This window comes from Mesoplodon mirus (assembly GCF_964341445.2).
Source record: "Mesoplodon mirus genome assembly, chromosome: 11".
In the NCBI taxonomy this organism is placed as follows: Eukaryota; Metazoa; Chordata; class Mammalia; order Artiodactyla; family Ziphiidae; genus Mesoplodon; species Mesoplodon mirus.
In genome coordinates this window covers 97,091,278-97,107,867 of record NC_138987.1, presented here as the reverse complement: position 1 = coordinate 97,107,867, position 16,590 = coordinate 97,091,278, and the positions used below count along the sequence as shown (strand labels likewise).

The 16,590-nt window shown below is 43.4% G+C and overlaps 1 protein-coding gene across 3 annotated transcripts in view; it reads right to left on the bottom strand.

The window, feature by feature from the left end:
- Window positions 1-16,590, bottom strand: part of VWF (von Willebrand factor) — a 195,967-nt gene that overhangs the window by 156,043 nt on the left and 23,334 nt on the right. For all 3 annotated transcript variants that reach the window (XM_082636932.1, XM_082636933.1, XM_082636931.1), the window contains exons 3-4: window positions 3,068-3,152; window positions 2,235-2,262 (exon numbers count right to left, since the gene is read on the bottom strand). The gene's annotated coding sequence lies outside the window, so the exon portion shown is untranslated. The remainder of the gene's footprint in view (window positions 1-2,234; window positions 2,263-3,067; window positions 3,153-16,590) is intronic.

The window sequence follows — 16,590 nt, the reverse complement described above, 5'->3', positions numbered from 1 at the left end:
TGCGGTACGCGGGCCTCTCACTGTTGTGGCCTCTCCCGTTGCGGAGCACAGGCTCCGGATGCGCAGGCTCAGTGGCCATGGCTCACGGGCCCAGCCGCTCCACGGCATGCGGGATCTTCCTGGACTGGGGCAGGAACCCATGTCCCCTGCATGGGCAGGCGGACTCTCAACCACTGTGCCACCAGGGAAGCCCCGCCTTATCATTTTTTTTTAGAGCACAGAAACATTTCTTTGTAGCCACTTCTCTATCAAACGTGGAAAAAAATCAGACACTCCAAGAGAGCTGAGTTTCAAGAAAAACAAGAGGCCATATTTCTTTGTAGAAACTGAAAAATATTCCTCTGCATTTGGTTAGCTTCTCTCTGTGGTTCTGGCTACAATGCATGTAAAATTTGGAATATTTTCAGTTTAATATGAAAGTTGCATTTGTTCACATGTTTAGGAGAAAGCTTTCTTACAACTGAAGAAAAATTCTTTAAAGATCTTTTTAAAAGCTGAAAATGGTTTATAACTGACATTCTTTCATGCAAATAGTGGCCAGTTTAATGACTTCAATAATTGATATTCTTTCCACTTAAGTTATCTAGAGAAGCTGTAAGTATAGATCAAGAAGCAATGAAAATATTTCTCTAATCCTACCCAAATGTATAAATATAAATATATATGAAGTCTACATACTAGATCATATTTTTAGTTTTAATGAAACTAGTCACGATTAGAAATAAATGCCTCAGGGACCTATTTCTCAAAGTAGGAATCATAAATCTCAGGATTTGGGTCTATAAAGAGTTCACTTACTATGGTGCTGATGAGGGGATACTGGCCAAAATTTAATCACATGAAGGACTGTGAGAGAGGCTGGGAAAAATAATCTTTAGCTATGTGTCCAGCTAAAAATTGGAGTTCTGTTGCTAAAGAAAGAGGGTCAGAATAACTATTAGAGAATCAGCAACAGATTCTGCCACAAAGAAAATTATCCCTGATTAAGACTATAAATCTAATGTAACCTTGATGCCAAAACCAGACATGAACAATATGAGAAAAAAAAAATCCCTGGCCAGACTTACTCATGAAGATAGAGTAACAAGTAAAAGTAAAAAGTCCTAAACAAAATGTTAGCAACTGAATACAACAGTATATTACAAAGAAAATATATTCTGACCAAGTTTTATTTATTCCAGAAATTTGACTGGTCCATCAATAAGTTTCAAATAAATGTGAAAAATCTATCATTATCACATACCACCCTAACGGATTAAAGGATAAAAATTTGAGCATCTCAATTGATGCAGAAAAACCATTTGACAAATTTTCTCATTCATAAAAACTCTGGGAATAGAAGAAAATACTTTAACCTACTAAGATTTTTTTTAAATCTATCTATCTATTTATTTATTTATTTTGGCTGAGTTGGGTCTTCCTTGCTGCGCGTGGGGTTTCTCTAGTTGCGGATAGCGGGGGCTACGCTTCGTTGTGGCGCGTGGGCTTCTCATTGCGGTAGCTTCTCTTGTTGCAAAGTACGAGCTCTAGGCATGCGGGCTTCAGTAGTTGTGGCTCGTGGGCTCAGTAGTTGTGGCTTGCAGGCTCTAGAGCGCAGGCTCAGTATTTGTAGTGCACTGGCTTAGTTACTCCGCGGCATGTGGGATCTTCCCAGACCAGGGCTCGAACCCGTGTCCCCTGCATTGGCAGGCATATTCTTAACCACTGCACCACCAGGGAAGCCCTAACCTACTAAGATTAACTGACAAAAACGTATGGGATACCATTTGCAACAACATGGATGGACCTGGAGTGCATTATGCTTAGTGAAGTCAGAGAAAGACAAATACTGTACGTTTTCACTTGGAATCTAAAAAATAAAACAAATGAATGAATACAACAAAACAAGAGACTCACAGATACAAAGAACAAACTAGTGATTACCAGTGGGGAAAAGGGTGGGGGAAAGGGCAAGATAGAGGGAGATTAAGAGGTACAAACTACTAGGTATAAAATAAACAAGATAGAATGATTTAATATACAGCACTGGAAATATAATCAATATTCTATGATAACTTTAAGTGGATTATAATCTATAAAAATAGCAAATCACTATATTGTACACCTGAAACTAATATAACATTGTAAGTCAACTGTATTTCAATTTTTCTAAAAACCTATTCTAATGAGGATACGTAAGAATGTAACATCAGTCCCCTTCAAATAGAAAACAAGATAAGGATGCCCAATCTTACCACTTCTGTTTAAATCACATTGGGAATCCTGGCAAATGCAACAAGACAAGAAAAATAAATTAGAGTCATAAAGATCAGAAACAAAAAAACAAACTATCATTAATAACATATGATATAATTGTCCCAAAAGTATCTACAAACTATTAAAAATTAATAGAAACATTGGCAAGGTAACCAAATATAAGATCAATATTTGAAAATCTAGGGACTTCCCTGGCCGACCAGTGGTTAAGACTCTGCACTGTTGAAACCCATAGAATGTACAACACCAAATGAACCCTAATGTAAATTGTGGACTCTGGGTGATACTGATGTGTCAATGTAGATTCATTAATTGTAACAAAAGTACCCTCTGCTGAGGATGCTGATATTGGGGGAGGCCGTGCATGTGTGGGGTCAGGGGGTATATGGGAAACCTCCGTACCTTCTGCTCGATTTTGCTGTGGACCTAGAACTGCTCTTAAAAATAAAATCTATTTTAAATTGTTCAAAGAAAAAGCCAGAAAAAAATCATTTCAAAACATATGCATCTGTGTTGTGAAAAAGGTCTAAAAGATATAAACAAAATCAGAAACAGTGGTTACCTCTAGGGCCACATTTCTCAAACTCTAACATGTATACAAATTACCTGAGGACATTGTTAAAAGTGTTAATATTCATAGCCTGATTTAGTAGGTCTGGAGTGAGGCCCAAGATTTTGCATCTTTCACAAGCTCCCATGCAGTGATAACTGGAACCAGCTCATCCTGGCTTGCAAGAGCTGACTGTTGTATTTTTAAGAATTTTGTAAATCAGTTATTAAGTAGTCATTATTAAAAATTTAAGGGACTTGCCTGGCAGTCCAGTGGTTGAGACTTCGCCTTCCAATGCAGTGGGTGCAGGTTCGATTTCTGGCTGGGGAGCTAAGATCCCACATGCCTTGCGGCCAAAAAACCAAAATATAAAACAGAAGCAACATTGTAACAAATTAAATAAAGACTTTAAAAATAGTCCACATCAAAAAAAAATCTTAAAATATAAAATAAAATAAGTTAAAAAAATAAAAATTTAATTATAGAAACATAATTAAATAAATTATATTTAAAACAGAGATAACAAATACTGGAAACTGATCATTTCCTAATTATTATACATTTTACCATTATCTATACTCTTGAGGTTATACATACATATATATCAGTACAGTGGGAATTCTATCCAATGGTGTGGTACTACACAACTCTTTCCAATTTTGCATTCAGTGACACTGAAACCACACCCCATAGGTTAATAGAAGCTGGTGACTAACAGAAATTCCTGAGCTTGTCTTACAGAACAGCAGGTAAGGGAACGGCATGTTAAAACCCCTCTGCTTGGAACCTGCCTTTACTGATTAAGCTCTCTTTAGTTATGTTTTTTACTTTCTTTAACTGCCTACCCTCCAAGTTTCATATACCTTAGAAATATATTGCAAGACTCCTTAACCACCCCTGCAGACAGTAGTAACTCTGACGTATGGGTTGCCATAGTAATGGAGGCTTAAGCTGTTTTTCAGAAACTTGGGAGTCAGCTCATGTCCAGTTTGAGACAGCTAAGACTGGTTGAGACCACTGATCCTAAAACTGGGCCTGCACAAATGTCCAATGAACGACCTTTTGACGTCAAAGGGCCCAAAACTCCACCCTCAGATCATGCTAAGTGCCTCCATTTTTTGAATACACGTCCCATGAAAAAGCATAACGCAGATATGCCTGCGCAGAACACCAATTACTTCACCCTTTCTCTACCTCCCATCATCTTTTTCCACGTGTAAGAATACCCTGTTTCTTTATCCCATAAATATCCCAAGCTCCTTGCCTTCGAGGAGGCGGATCTGAGACTTTTTCTCCAGTCTCCTCACTTGGCTGCCTTGAGAATAAACTCTTTCTCTGCTGCAAACCTTGGTGTCTCAGCGTTTGGCTTGCTGAGAGTCAAGTAAACAAACCTGGTTCAGTTACATCACATCAGTAGCATGAAAATGTAGCCATAATGGAGGCTGCAGAGAGCCGGCTATTAATCATTTATCAAGCACACCACTGCTCTGGGATATAGAGCGCTCGTCTAGGGCATGGGATCAGAATGGGGGAACGTTTTAAGAGTGAGAGAAGGAAGAATTGCCAAACACGAACGCTATGAACACTGAATAGAAATTTTGCCCCACTAAGGTTTTCTGAATTTCTAACTTGTTAGTGGCAGGCAGTGCTTAATAAATGTTTACCAGCTCTACGGACGAATGAATGCTGTAAAGAAGAACCAAGAAGTTTCCACTGGAAAACACAGGATGACCCGCTTCACTTCCCACAGGAGCTGGGGTAAAAGAATCGGGTGTGTGCTCCTGGGGGCCCTGGCAGGGGAAGCCCAGGGCTGGTCCTCTCCCTCCCTCCCACCTCAACATTTCCTGTAGGATTTTGGTTCCCGTATCTGGGAGCCAGTATTTATTTAACTCCTCCCATGGAGTTCAGCAAGAACTATTCAGCAAGAAAAACCCAAGGCTGCCCAAACTACTGGCCAAGTAAACAAAAGGCCAGGACTGGAAGCGGACAGCCGGCACCCAGCAGACTCCGGGACCCAGCGCCAGCCACAGTCTGGGAAAGGCTCCACCCACACCCACAACCCCTCCAGCTCTGTTCTGCACTCTCTTAGAGCCATCCATCAGCTCTAACTCCCTACTCCCCATCCAGGGAGTATCAGCTGAGCCTTACCTGGGTGCTGGCATCATTGCAGGTGATGGAGACCCAGAGTGTGGGACAATCTACTCCAAGAGCTTATACTTGGTGAGGGAGCAAGTTGATGAACAAGTGTTTGTATCACCCTAACATTCATATGGTGAAACCCTAATTACCCCCAAGTGATGGTGTTTGGAGGTGGGGCCTTTGAGACATAATTAGGGCTAGAATAGGTCAAGGGTGGGGCCCTCACGATGGGATTGGTCCCCTTATAAGAAGAGGAGGAGCCCCAAGATCTCTCTGCCTGCCTGCACCCAGGAAGGCCATGTGAGGGTCCAAGGAGAAGGCAGACCAGGAAGAGAGCCCTCCCCAAGAGCTGAATCTGCTGGCACCTTGCTCTTGGACTTCCACTCTCCAGAACCGTGAGAAATAAATGTCTGTTGTTTAAGCCACACAGTCCATGGTCATTTGTTATGGCAGCCCGAGCTGACTAAGATTCGAGGAAACCAATATAAGTCAGATGGTGACAGCGCTAGGGAGAGGATGTAGGGTAATGGGAGCAAGTGATGGGGGCGAGTGGTATTTATGGAGGGTAGTCAGGAGGGCCTCTCTGAGGAGGTGACACGGGAGCAGAGGCCTGTATGAGGGCTGAGTCTTAGAATATCTAGGGAAGAATATTCAAGGCAAAGAGAGCTGCACAGAAACACCTGAGTGGGTGCACACCTGCTGGGCTCAAGGCAGCCCCAAATCAAGGAAACAGAGAAGCATGATTGGAGCCGAGGCCAGTATGGCCAGGGGACCCATCATGAAGGGTTTTATGGGCTGGTGAAAGGAAATTAGCATTTACTCTGGGAGAAATGAGGAGCCACTGGAAAGTTCTGAGCAAGGAAGGGACATGATCTGATTTATGTTCTAAGAGGATCATTCTGCAGGCTCTGTTGAGAACAGACAATGGGCGAGGTGGGGAGGGAAGAAGCATGGAAACCAGGTAGGGAGCTAACGCAAAAGTTTAGACAAGGGCTTCCCTGGTGGCACAGTGGTTAAGGATCCGCCTGCCAATGCAGGGGACACGGATTTGAGCCCTGGTCCGGGAAGATCTCACATGCCACAGAGCAACTAAGCCCATGCGCCACAACTACTGAGCCTGTGCTCTAGAGCCCACGAGCCACAACTACTGAAGCCTGCGTGCCACAACTACTGAAGCCCGTGCACCTAGAGCCTGTGTTCCACAAGAGAAGCCACCACAATGAGAGGCCCGCGCACTGCAATAAAGAGTAGCCCCCGCTCACCACAACTAGAGAAAGCCCATGCAGCAATGAAGACCCAACGCAGCCAAAAATAAATAAATTAAATACATAAATTTTTTTTAAAAAAAGGTCAGGCAAGTGGTGGTGGCGGCTCAGACCAGGATAGTGGCAGTGGAATCAGGGTCCTGGTTCTATTTATTTATTTATTTTTTTTTTTTTTGGCCACACTGCATGGCTTGCAGGATCTTAGTTCCCCAACCAGGGATCGATTGAACCCGTGCCCCCTGCAGTGGAAGCACAGAGTCCTAACCAATGGACCACCAGGGAATTCCCCCGGTTCTATTTTGAAGGCAGATCTGACCAGACGTACTGATGAAGTCTTTATGGGGCATGAAGAGAAAGAAAGAGTCATGGATGACCTGAGGTTTGTGATCTCAGTGGCTTGAGTCTGTATGACATCATGCCATGAAGACAGGACCCTGTCTTATTCTTCCTGACTGTATTCCTCGGGAGAGACAGAGGGCACAATGCCTGGCTAATGATCAGAGAGAGAGGAAGGAATCCAGGAAGAGAGGGGAGGCCTGGGGGGATGGGCAGGTGAAGGAAAGGGTACTCACACCATTGATATCCACAAAGTCCTGCCTCCCCAGAAAGTCTTCCTAGAATGACCCAAAGAGCACTGGCGGCTGGCCCAGCCCTTCCCAGGGGTTATTCTCACACCCATCTGCCGTCCCAACCCCAGCTCTCATCCTTGCACCAAAGCAGTGTGCTAGCCTGACCACTTTTACTTCACCACTGGGTTGATCCTCACAGGGTTAGGCTATAGCTTTGACCACTGTAACAGACAACTGAAATGATAGAAAGCCTTTCTCCCTCGGCTACTACTCAGTAGCTAAGTTATCCAGGCTACAGAGACCTGGCACCATCTATTTCTGTTCTGCCATCCCCCCGCCCAGGGACCTGGCCATATCTCATGGTCTCAGACAGCTTCTCACCACATCCGTGCCCTGGAAAGCCAGGAGGGGGAAGGAAAGAGTGGGCAGGGTTGTGGCAAAGAGAGCCCTGCCCTTTAAGGACACGCTTTTATCCCACTGGCCAGAACTGGACGGTATGGCCCAAGGAGGCTGGGAAACAGAGACTGGATTCTGGGACCTCATGTCCCCATCTGGATCCACTGGCTGTGGAGGAAGGGAAGGAGAATGTGGGCAGGTGGCAGCTCTGCCTGTGGGTCCCCAAAGCAGTTGAAGGTCAGTGCCTTGAAGCTCAATTCCTACTCCTTGTGTGAGCCGCTACGGATAGGGTCCAACTCAATCCCTTTCATTTCTCGTACAGAATTTTTCACCATACGAGGCATGTTCACCCATGAAATTGTACTTGATCTTCACCACACCTGTTAGGGAGGTAGTTTTATCAGACTTTACCCACAAGAGAACCAGGGCTTAGAGAGGTGGGAGGGTTTGCACAGGGTTGCAGGCTGGTGGACCTCTGAGGTTTGAACTCTGACCTTCTCTCCAGATTCCTTGCCCTCGCTCCTCACTAACAGGGCATTTAATGGATTATTACTGTGATGTCGGGCACAGGTGACCCCCACCACCTACACCATCACTAGAATCTTTCAGGAAAGACAGCTGCTAAGAGACAGATGCAACTTGTGTGTGACATGGACGTAGAGGACGCAGAATCAAGCCATCAGTACACATCAGCTGACAACCCCAGGGCAGATGGCCTCCTCGCCTACAGCAGCCTCTGGGATTATGGGTTGGTGACTGTGCCAGCCGGTTGTGAAATAGGTTTATTATCACCTGTCATGAGTACCAGAGTGTCCTGTCATGCTGGAGAGGCTCTCAAGTTGCACTTCAACTAAAGAAAATAAGCCAATCATACCCCTCCCAGCAGCTCCCAGCTGGTGAAGAGAGAGCCCTAAAGACACCAAGAGAGGGCTTCCCTGGTGGCACAGTGGTTGAGAGTGTGCCTGCCGATGCAGGTGACATGGGTTCATGCCCCGGTCCAGGAAGGCCCCACATGCCGCGAAGCGGCCAGGCCCGTGAGCCATGGCTGCTGAGGCTCCTGCGCCTCCGGAGCCTGTGCTCTGCAACGGGAGAGACCACAACAGTGAGAGGCCCATGTACCACAAAAAAAAAAAAAAAAAAGACACCAAGAGGGAATTCCCTGGCAGTCCAGCGGTTAGGACTCCGTGCTTCCACTGCAGGGGGCGTGGGCTCGATTCCTGGTCAGAGAACTATGATCCCACATGCTGTGTGGAGCAGCAAGAAAGGAAGGAAGGGAGGAAGGAAAGAAAGAAGGAAGGAGAGGAGGGAGGGAGGGAGGGAGGAAGAAAGGAAGGAAGAACATTCACAGAAAGATAGACAAAATGAAAAGGCAGAGGACTTTGTACCAGATGAAGGAACAAGATAAAACCCCAGAAAAACAACTAAACAAAGTGGAGATAGGCTACCTTCCAGACAAAGAATTCAGAATAATGATAGTGAAGATGATCCAGGACCTCGGAAAAAGAATGGAGGCAAAGATTGAGAAGATGCAAGAAATGTTTAACAAAGACCTAGAAGAATTAAAGAACAAACACCTAGAAGAATTAAAGGACAAACAAACAGAGATGAACAATACCATAACTGAAATAAAAACACACTAGAAGGAATCAACAGCAGAATAACTGAGGCAGAAGAACGGATAAGTGACCTGGAAGACAGAATGGTGGAACTCACTGCCATGGAACAGAATAAAGAAAAAAGAATGAAAGAAATGAAGACAGCCCAAGAGACCTCTGGGACAACATTAAATGCACCAACATTCACATTATAGGCGTCCCAGAAGAAGAGAGAGAGAAAGGGCCCAAGAAATATTTGGAGAGATTATAGTCAAAAACTTCCCTAACATGGAAAAGGAAATAGCCACCCAAGTCCAGGAAGCGCATAGAGTCCCAGGCAGGATAAACCCAAGGAGAAATATGCTGAGACACATAGTAATCGAACTGACAAAAATTAAAGACCAAGAAAAATTACTGAAAGCAACAAGGGAAAAACAACAAATAACATACAAGGGAACTCCCATATAAGGTTAACAGCTCATTTCTCAGCAGAAACTCTAAAAGTCAGAAGGGAGTGACACCATATATTCAAACTGATGAAACGGAAGAACCTACAACCACGATTACTCTACTCGGCAAGGATCTCATTGAGATTCAATGGAGAAATCAAAAGCTTTACAGCCAAGCAAAAGCTAAGAGAATTCAGCACCAACAAACCACCTCTATAGCAAATGCCAAAGGAACTTCTCTAAGTGGGAAACACAAGAGAAGAAAAGGACCTACAAAAACAAACCCATAACGATTAAGAAAATGGTAATAGGAACATACATATCGATAATTACCTTAAACGTGAATGGATTAAATGCTCCAACCAAAAGACAACTTTTGTATCACTGAATAGATACCAAAACAAGACCCATATATATGCTGCCTACAAGAGACCCACTTCACACCTAAGGACACATACAGACTGAAAGTGAGGGAATGGAAAAAAATATTCCATGCAAATAGAAATCAAAAGAAAGCTGGAATAGCAATACTCATATCAGATAACAGACTTTAAAATAAAGAATGTTACAAGAAACAAGGAAGGACACTACATAATGATCAAGGGACCAATCCGAGAAGAAGATATAACAATTATAAAGATATATACACTCAACATAGGAGCACCTCAATATGTAAGGCAAATGCTAACAGCTATAAAAGAGGAAATCAACAGTTACACAATAACAGTGGGGGAATTTAACAACTCACGTACACCACTGGACAGATCATCCAGACAGAAAATTAATAAGAAAACACAAGCTTTAAATGACACAATAGACCAGATAGATTTAATTGATATTTATAGGACATTCCATCCAAAAACAACAGATTACACTTTCTTCTCAAGTGCACATAGAACATTCTCCAGAACAGATCACATCTTGGGTCCCAAATCAAGCCTCGGTAAATTTAAGAAAATTGAAATCATATCAAGTTTCTTTTCCGACCACAACGCTATGAGATTATAAATCAATTACAGGGAAAAAAATGTAAAAAACACAAACACACGGAGGCTAAACAATACGTTACTAAATAACCAAGAGATCAAAGAGGAAATAAAAAAATACCTAGAGACAAATGACAATGAAAACACGACGATCCAAAACCTATGGGATGCAGCAAAAGCAGTTCTAAAAGGGAAGTTTATAGCAATACAAGCCTACCTCAAGAAACAAGAAAATCTCAAAGAAACAATCTAACCTTAACCTAAAGGAACTATAGAAAGAAGAACAAACAAAACATAAAATTAGTAGAAGGAAAGAAATCATAAAGATCAGAGCAGAAATAAATGAAATAGAAACAAAGAAAACAGTGGCAAAGCTCAATAAAACTAAAAGCTGGTTCTTTGAGAAGATAAACAAAATTGATAAATCTTTAGCCAGACTCATCAAGAAAAAGAGGGAGAGGACTCATATCAATAAAATTAGAAATGAAAAAGGAGAAGTTACAATGGACACGGCAGAAATACAAAGCACCCTAAGAGACTACTAGAAGCAACTCTATGCCAATAAAATGGACAACCTGGAAGAAATGGACAAATTCTTAGAAAGGTATAACCTTCCAAGACTGAACCAGGAAGAAATAGAAAATATGAACAGACCAATCACAAGTAATGAAATTGAAACTGTGATTAAAAATCTTCCAATAAACAAAAGTCCAGGACCAGATGGCTTCACAGGTGAATTCTATCAAACATTTAGAGAAGAGCTAACACCCATCCTTCTCAAACTCTTACAAAAAATTGCAGAGGAAGAAACACTCCCAAACTCATTCTATGAGGCCACCATCACCCTGATACCAAAACCAGACAAAGATACTACAAAAAAAGAAAATTACAGACCAATATCACTGATGAATATAGATGCAAAAATACTAGCAAACAGAACCCAACAACACATTAAAAGGATCATACACAATGATCAAGTGGGATTTATCCCAGGAATGCAAGGATTCTTCAATATACGCAAATCAATCAATGTGATACACCATACTAAAAAACTGAAGAATAAAAACCATATGATCATCTCAATAGATGCAGAAAAAGCTTTTGACAAAATTCAACACCCATTTATGATAAAAACTCTCCAGAAAGTGGGCACAGAGGGAACCTACCTCAACATAATAAAGGCCATATACGACAAACCCACAGCAAACATCATTCTCAATGGTGAAAAACTGAAAGCATTTCCTCTAAGATCAGGAACAAGACAAGGATGTCCACTCTCACCACTATTATTCAACATAGTTTTGGAAGTCCTAGCCATGGCAATCAGGGAAGAAAAAGAAATAAAAGGAATACAAATTGGAAAAGAAGAAGTAAAACTGTCACTGTTTGCAGATGACAAGATACTATACATAGAGAATCCTAAAGATGCCACCAGAAAACTACTAGAGCTAATCAATGAATTTGGTAAAGTTGCAGGATACAAAATTAATGCACAGAAATCTCTTGCATTCCTATACACTAATGATGAAAAATCAGAAAGAGAAATTAAGGAAACAATCCCATTTACCATTGCAACAAAAAGAATAAAATACCTAGGATTAAACCTACATAGGGAAACAAAAGACCTGTATGCCAAAAACTATAAGACACTGATGAAAGAAATTAAAGATGATATAAACAGATGGGGAGATATACCATGTTCTTGGATTGGAAGAATCAATATTGTAAAAATGACTGTACTACCCAAAGCAATCTACAGATTCAGTGCAATCCCTATCAAATTACCAGTGGCGTTTTTTACAGAACTAGAACAAAAAAATCTTAAAATTTGTATGGAAACACAAAATACCCCGAATAGCTAAAGCAGTCTTGAGGGAAAAAATCGGAGCTGGAGAAATCAGACTCACTGACTTCAGACTATACTACAAAGCTACAGTAATCAAGACAATATGGTACTGGCACAAAAACAAAAGTATAGATCAATGGAACAGGATAGAAAACCCAGAGATAAACTCACGCACCTATGGTCAACTAATCTATGACAAAGGAGGCAAAGATATACCATGCAGAAAAGACAGTCTCTTCAATAAGTGGTGCTGGGAAAACTGGACAGCTACGTGTAAAAGAATGAAATTAGATTACTCCCTAACACCATACACAAAAATAAACTCAAAATGGATTAGAGACCTAAATGTAAGACCAGACACTATAAAAGTCTTAGAGGTAAACATAGGAAGAACACTCTTTGACATAAATGACAGCAAGATCTTTTTTGATCCACCTCCTAGAGTAATGGAAATAAAAACAAAAATAAACAAATGGGACCCAATGACTTAAAAGCTTTTGCAAACTAAACGAAACTACAAACAAGACGAAAAGACAACCCTCAGAATGGGAGAAAATATTTGCAAACGAATCAACGGACAAAGGATTAATCTCCAAAATATATAAACAGCTCATGCAGCTCAATATTAAAAAATCAAACAACCCAATCCAAAAATGGGCAGAAGACCTAAATAGACATTTCTCCAAAGAAGACATACAGATGGCCAAGAGGCAGATGAAAAGCTGCTCAACATCATTAATTATTAGAGAAATGCAAATCAAAACTACAATGAGGTATCACCTCACACCAGTTAGAATGGGCATCATCAGAAAATCTACAAACAACAAATGCTGGAGAGGGTGTGGAGAAAAATGAACCCTCTTGCACTGTTGGTGGGAATGTAAGTTGATACAGCCACTATGGAGAACAGTATGGAGGTTCCTTAAAAAACTAAAAATAGAACTACCCTATGACCCAGCAATCGCACTACTGGACATATACCCTGAGAAAACCATAATTCAAAAAGAGTCATGTACCACAATGTTCACTGTAGCTCTATTAACAATAGCCAGGACATGGAAGCAACCTAAGTGTCCATCGACAGATGAATGGATAAAGAAGATGTGGCACATATATACAATGGAATATTACTCAGCCATGAAAAGGAATGAAACTGGGTCATTTGTAGAGATGTGGATGGACCTAGAGTGTGTCATACAGAGTGAAGTAAGTCAGAAAGAGAAAAACAAATACCGTATGCTAACACATATATATGGAATCTAAAAAAAAAAAGAAGGTTCTGAAGAACCTAGGGGCAGCACAGGAATAAAGATGCAGACGTAGAGAATGGACTTGAGAACACGGGGAGGGGGAAGGGTAAGCTGGGACGAAGTGAGAGAGTGGCATGGACATATATACACTACCAAATGTAAAATAGATAGCTAGTGGGAAGCAGCCACATAGCACAGGGAGATCAGCTCGGTGCTTTGTGACCACCTAGAGGGGTGGGATAGGGAGGGTGGGAGGGAGACGCAAGAGGGAGGGGATATGGAGATATATGTATATGTATAGCTGATTCACTTTGTTATACAGCAGCAACTAACACACCACTGTAAAGCAATTATACTCCAATAAAGATGTGTAAAAAACAACAACAAAAAGAGTCATGTACCACAATGCTCACTGCAGCTCTATTTACAATAGCCAGGACATGGAAGCAACCTAAGTGTCCATCGACAGAAGAATGGATAAAGAAGATGTGGCACATATATACAATGGAATATTACTCAGCCATAAAAAGGAACGAAACTGGGTCATTTGTAGAGATGTGGGTGGATCCAGAGACTGTCATACGGAGTGAATTAAGTCAGAAAGAGAAAAACAAATATCGTATATTAACGCATATATGTGGAACCTAGAAAAATGGTACAGAGGAACCGGTTTGCAGGGCAGAAATAGAGACAGAGACATAGAGAACAAATGTATGGACACCAAGCGGGGAAAGCGGCAGGGGGGTGGTGGTGGTGGGATGAACTGGGAGATTGGGGTTGACATGTATACACTAATATGTATAAAATAGATAACTAATAAGAACTTGCTGCTTAAATAAATAAATAAAATAAAATTCAAAAACATAAAAGAAGGAAGGAAGGAAAGGAGGAGAGGAGGGAGGGAGGGAGGGAGGAAGGCACCATGGGAGGGGACATCAGGCTGCCCCCGGGCTCCTCAGGGATACCACCTGAGCCCTCGGCATTTGCCCCCCAGCATCCTTCCTCCCATACCCACAGCCTGTCCGTCCCAATTTCCACTCCTGAAGCTATAACCCCCCGACCCTGCAGACCTAGCCCACTCCTACAGTGCTGGGCAGGCTTGGAAGGACTGGCAGAAATCACAAAGCCTTAGAATATCAGAGCAGAATGGGCATTAGAGACCTCCAACACCACGGCCAGAGTGGGACTGCATGGCAGAGGCCTGATGAGCACACATTATGTGCGGGGCACTGCCTGAGGTTCTCTGCATCTTGCTTTACCTAATTCAGAAGGGACTACCTGGCTTTGATCCCAACTCTGCTACCTAGACCTGTGTGACCTCAGACAAATTAGGCAACCTCTCTGTGCTGCCATGCCCTCATCAGCAAAATATAGAGGATAATGAGACTCTGCCCCAAAGAGTTGTTGTGATTATGAAACAAGTTAGTACAGTTGATTCTTGTCGTTCTAGGCAGTGATGTCCTAGGAAGTCACTATGGACACTGAATTAGAGAATATTGAACCAGCGTTCCCGGGGAGGAAATCAGGGAGGGCAAGGTTCCCGCAAGCGGTCACATTTTCATCATCCAGTCAGTATGTTAGCTTGTTTTATGTGTGTTTCTGCTTAAAGACACTTTTTTTTTTTGGCCTCGTCACACGGCTTGCGAGATCCTAGTTCCCCAACCAGGGATCAAACCCGTGCCCCCTGCAGTGGAAGCTCGGAGTCCCAACCACTGGACCACCACGTAATTCCCTAAAGACACTTTATTAAATATAAATTGTTGCTTCGTTAACATTGACCTCACGGCCAACAGCACTACAGCTCAGGCCTGAACAAAGTTGGTGTAACACAGGTACTTCCTCCACAAGGCATGTCCCAGCCTTCTTGTGCGTGGGAAGCTTAGCACCTCAGTGCTGTGCTTGGGGGGCATTTTAAACAGCGAAATCACCAACAGAAAGCACAAACGTGAGAAAAGTGTGGCACCAAATAGACTGTGAACAGGAGAGACTGAGCTGAAGCAAGATGGCTGAGCTACTCCCTGTTCAGCTGGGAACATGAGGGTCCAGCAACTGACAGCTGTCACTGCTCTGCACACTCTCGAAAGACTGCAAAGTACTTTGCGTAATGATTCGGGGCACTGCAAATAAATTTTAGCAAGTAGACGAGTTCGCAAATACGGAATCCACAAATAGTGAAGATAACTGTAGAGAGGAAGTCCTTGGAACAGGGCCTGGCATGTAGGAAGCACTGGATGAATACTGGTGTTAACTTTGTAAGCTCTAGGATACCTACTGAGATGGATATTGCTATTCCCACTTAATAGATGAGGAAAGGGAGCGTCTGAGAGCTTAAGGATCCAGACCAGGTCACAAAGTGGGTCAATGGTGGTGTCAGGACTTGAGCCCACATGTGGGCCTGGCTTAACCCTTTTCTACGCTGCCCAGAACAGGGACCCCAGCTCTTCCCAAGCTGCCTCTGCACAGGCTCACACAGGCTGGTCCCCTGCCCTGCACACAAACATCATCGCCTGTGTTTACACAGAGCTTCCTTTCCCAAACCCCCTTGACTCTGAGACGCCTTAGGAACAAAGAGATTTCCCGGTTTCCTGCCCGGGCCCAGCCACCAAGGCAGTCTGGCACAAAGGCTTGGGGACAAGTAGCTGTGGGTCTGTGGATCCTCTCGGCTGGCCTTACCCAACCGAGAGCAGAAGTCCCAGGAGAAAGGAAAGCGAGACGGGTGCTGAGGAGGAAGAGGGGCCCAGCCCCGGTGAGCAGGGAGCACAGGGGAGGCTGGGCAGAGGGAGGGACAGGTGTGAGGGGCAGAGAGACCCTGGTGCCCACATCCCCCTAGATCTTCAGAGAAGCCGGCACACACCTGGACCAGACAGGTAACCCTGCCACCCTCTCAGGCCGGGAGTCTCTGAGTGGGTTTGACATCCCCTCTGAAAGCTGGAAAGAGGTGCCATTCTGCAGCAGTTTGCATCTCTGTTTACCTGTTAACAGGGGTCAGTAAACTATGGGCTGAAGGCCAAACCCAGCCAGCGGCCTGTTTGTGTACAGCTCACCAGCTGAAAATGGTTTGTATGTTTTGTTTTTTTGGGTTTTTTTTTGCGGTACGCGGGCCTCTCACTGTTGTGGCCTCTCCCATTGCGGAGCACAGGCTCCGGACACGCAGGCTCAGTGGCCATGGCTCACGGGCCCAGCCGCTCCGCGGCACGTGGGATCTTCCCGGACCGGGGCACGAACCCGTGTCCCCTGCATCGGCAGGCGGACTCTCAACCACTGCGCCACCAGGGAAGCCCTGGTTTGT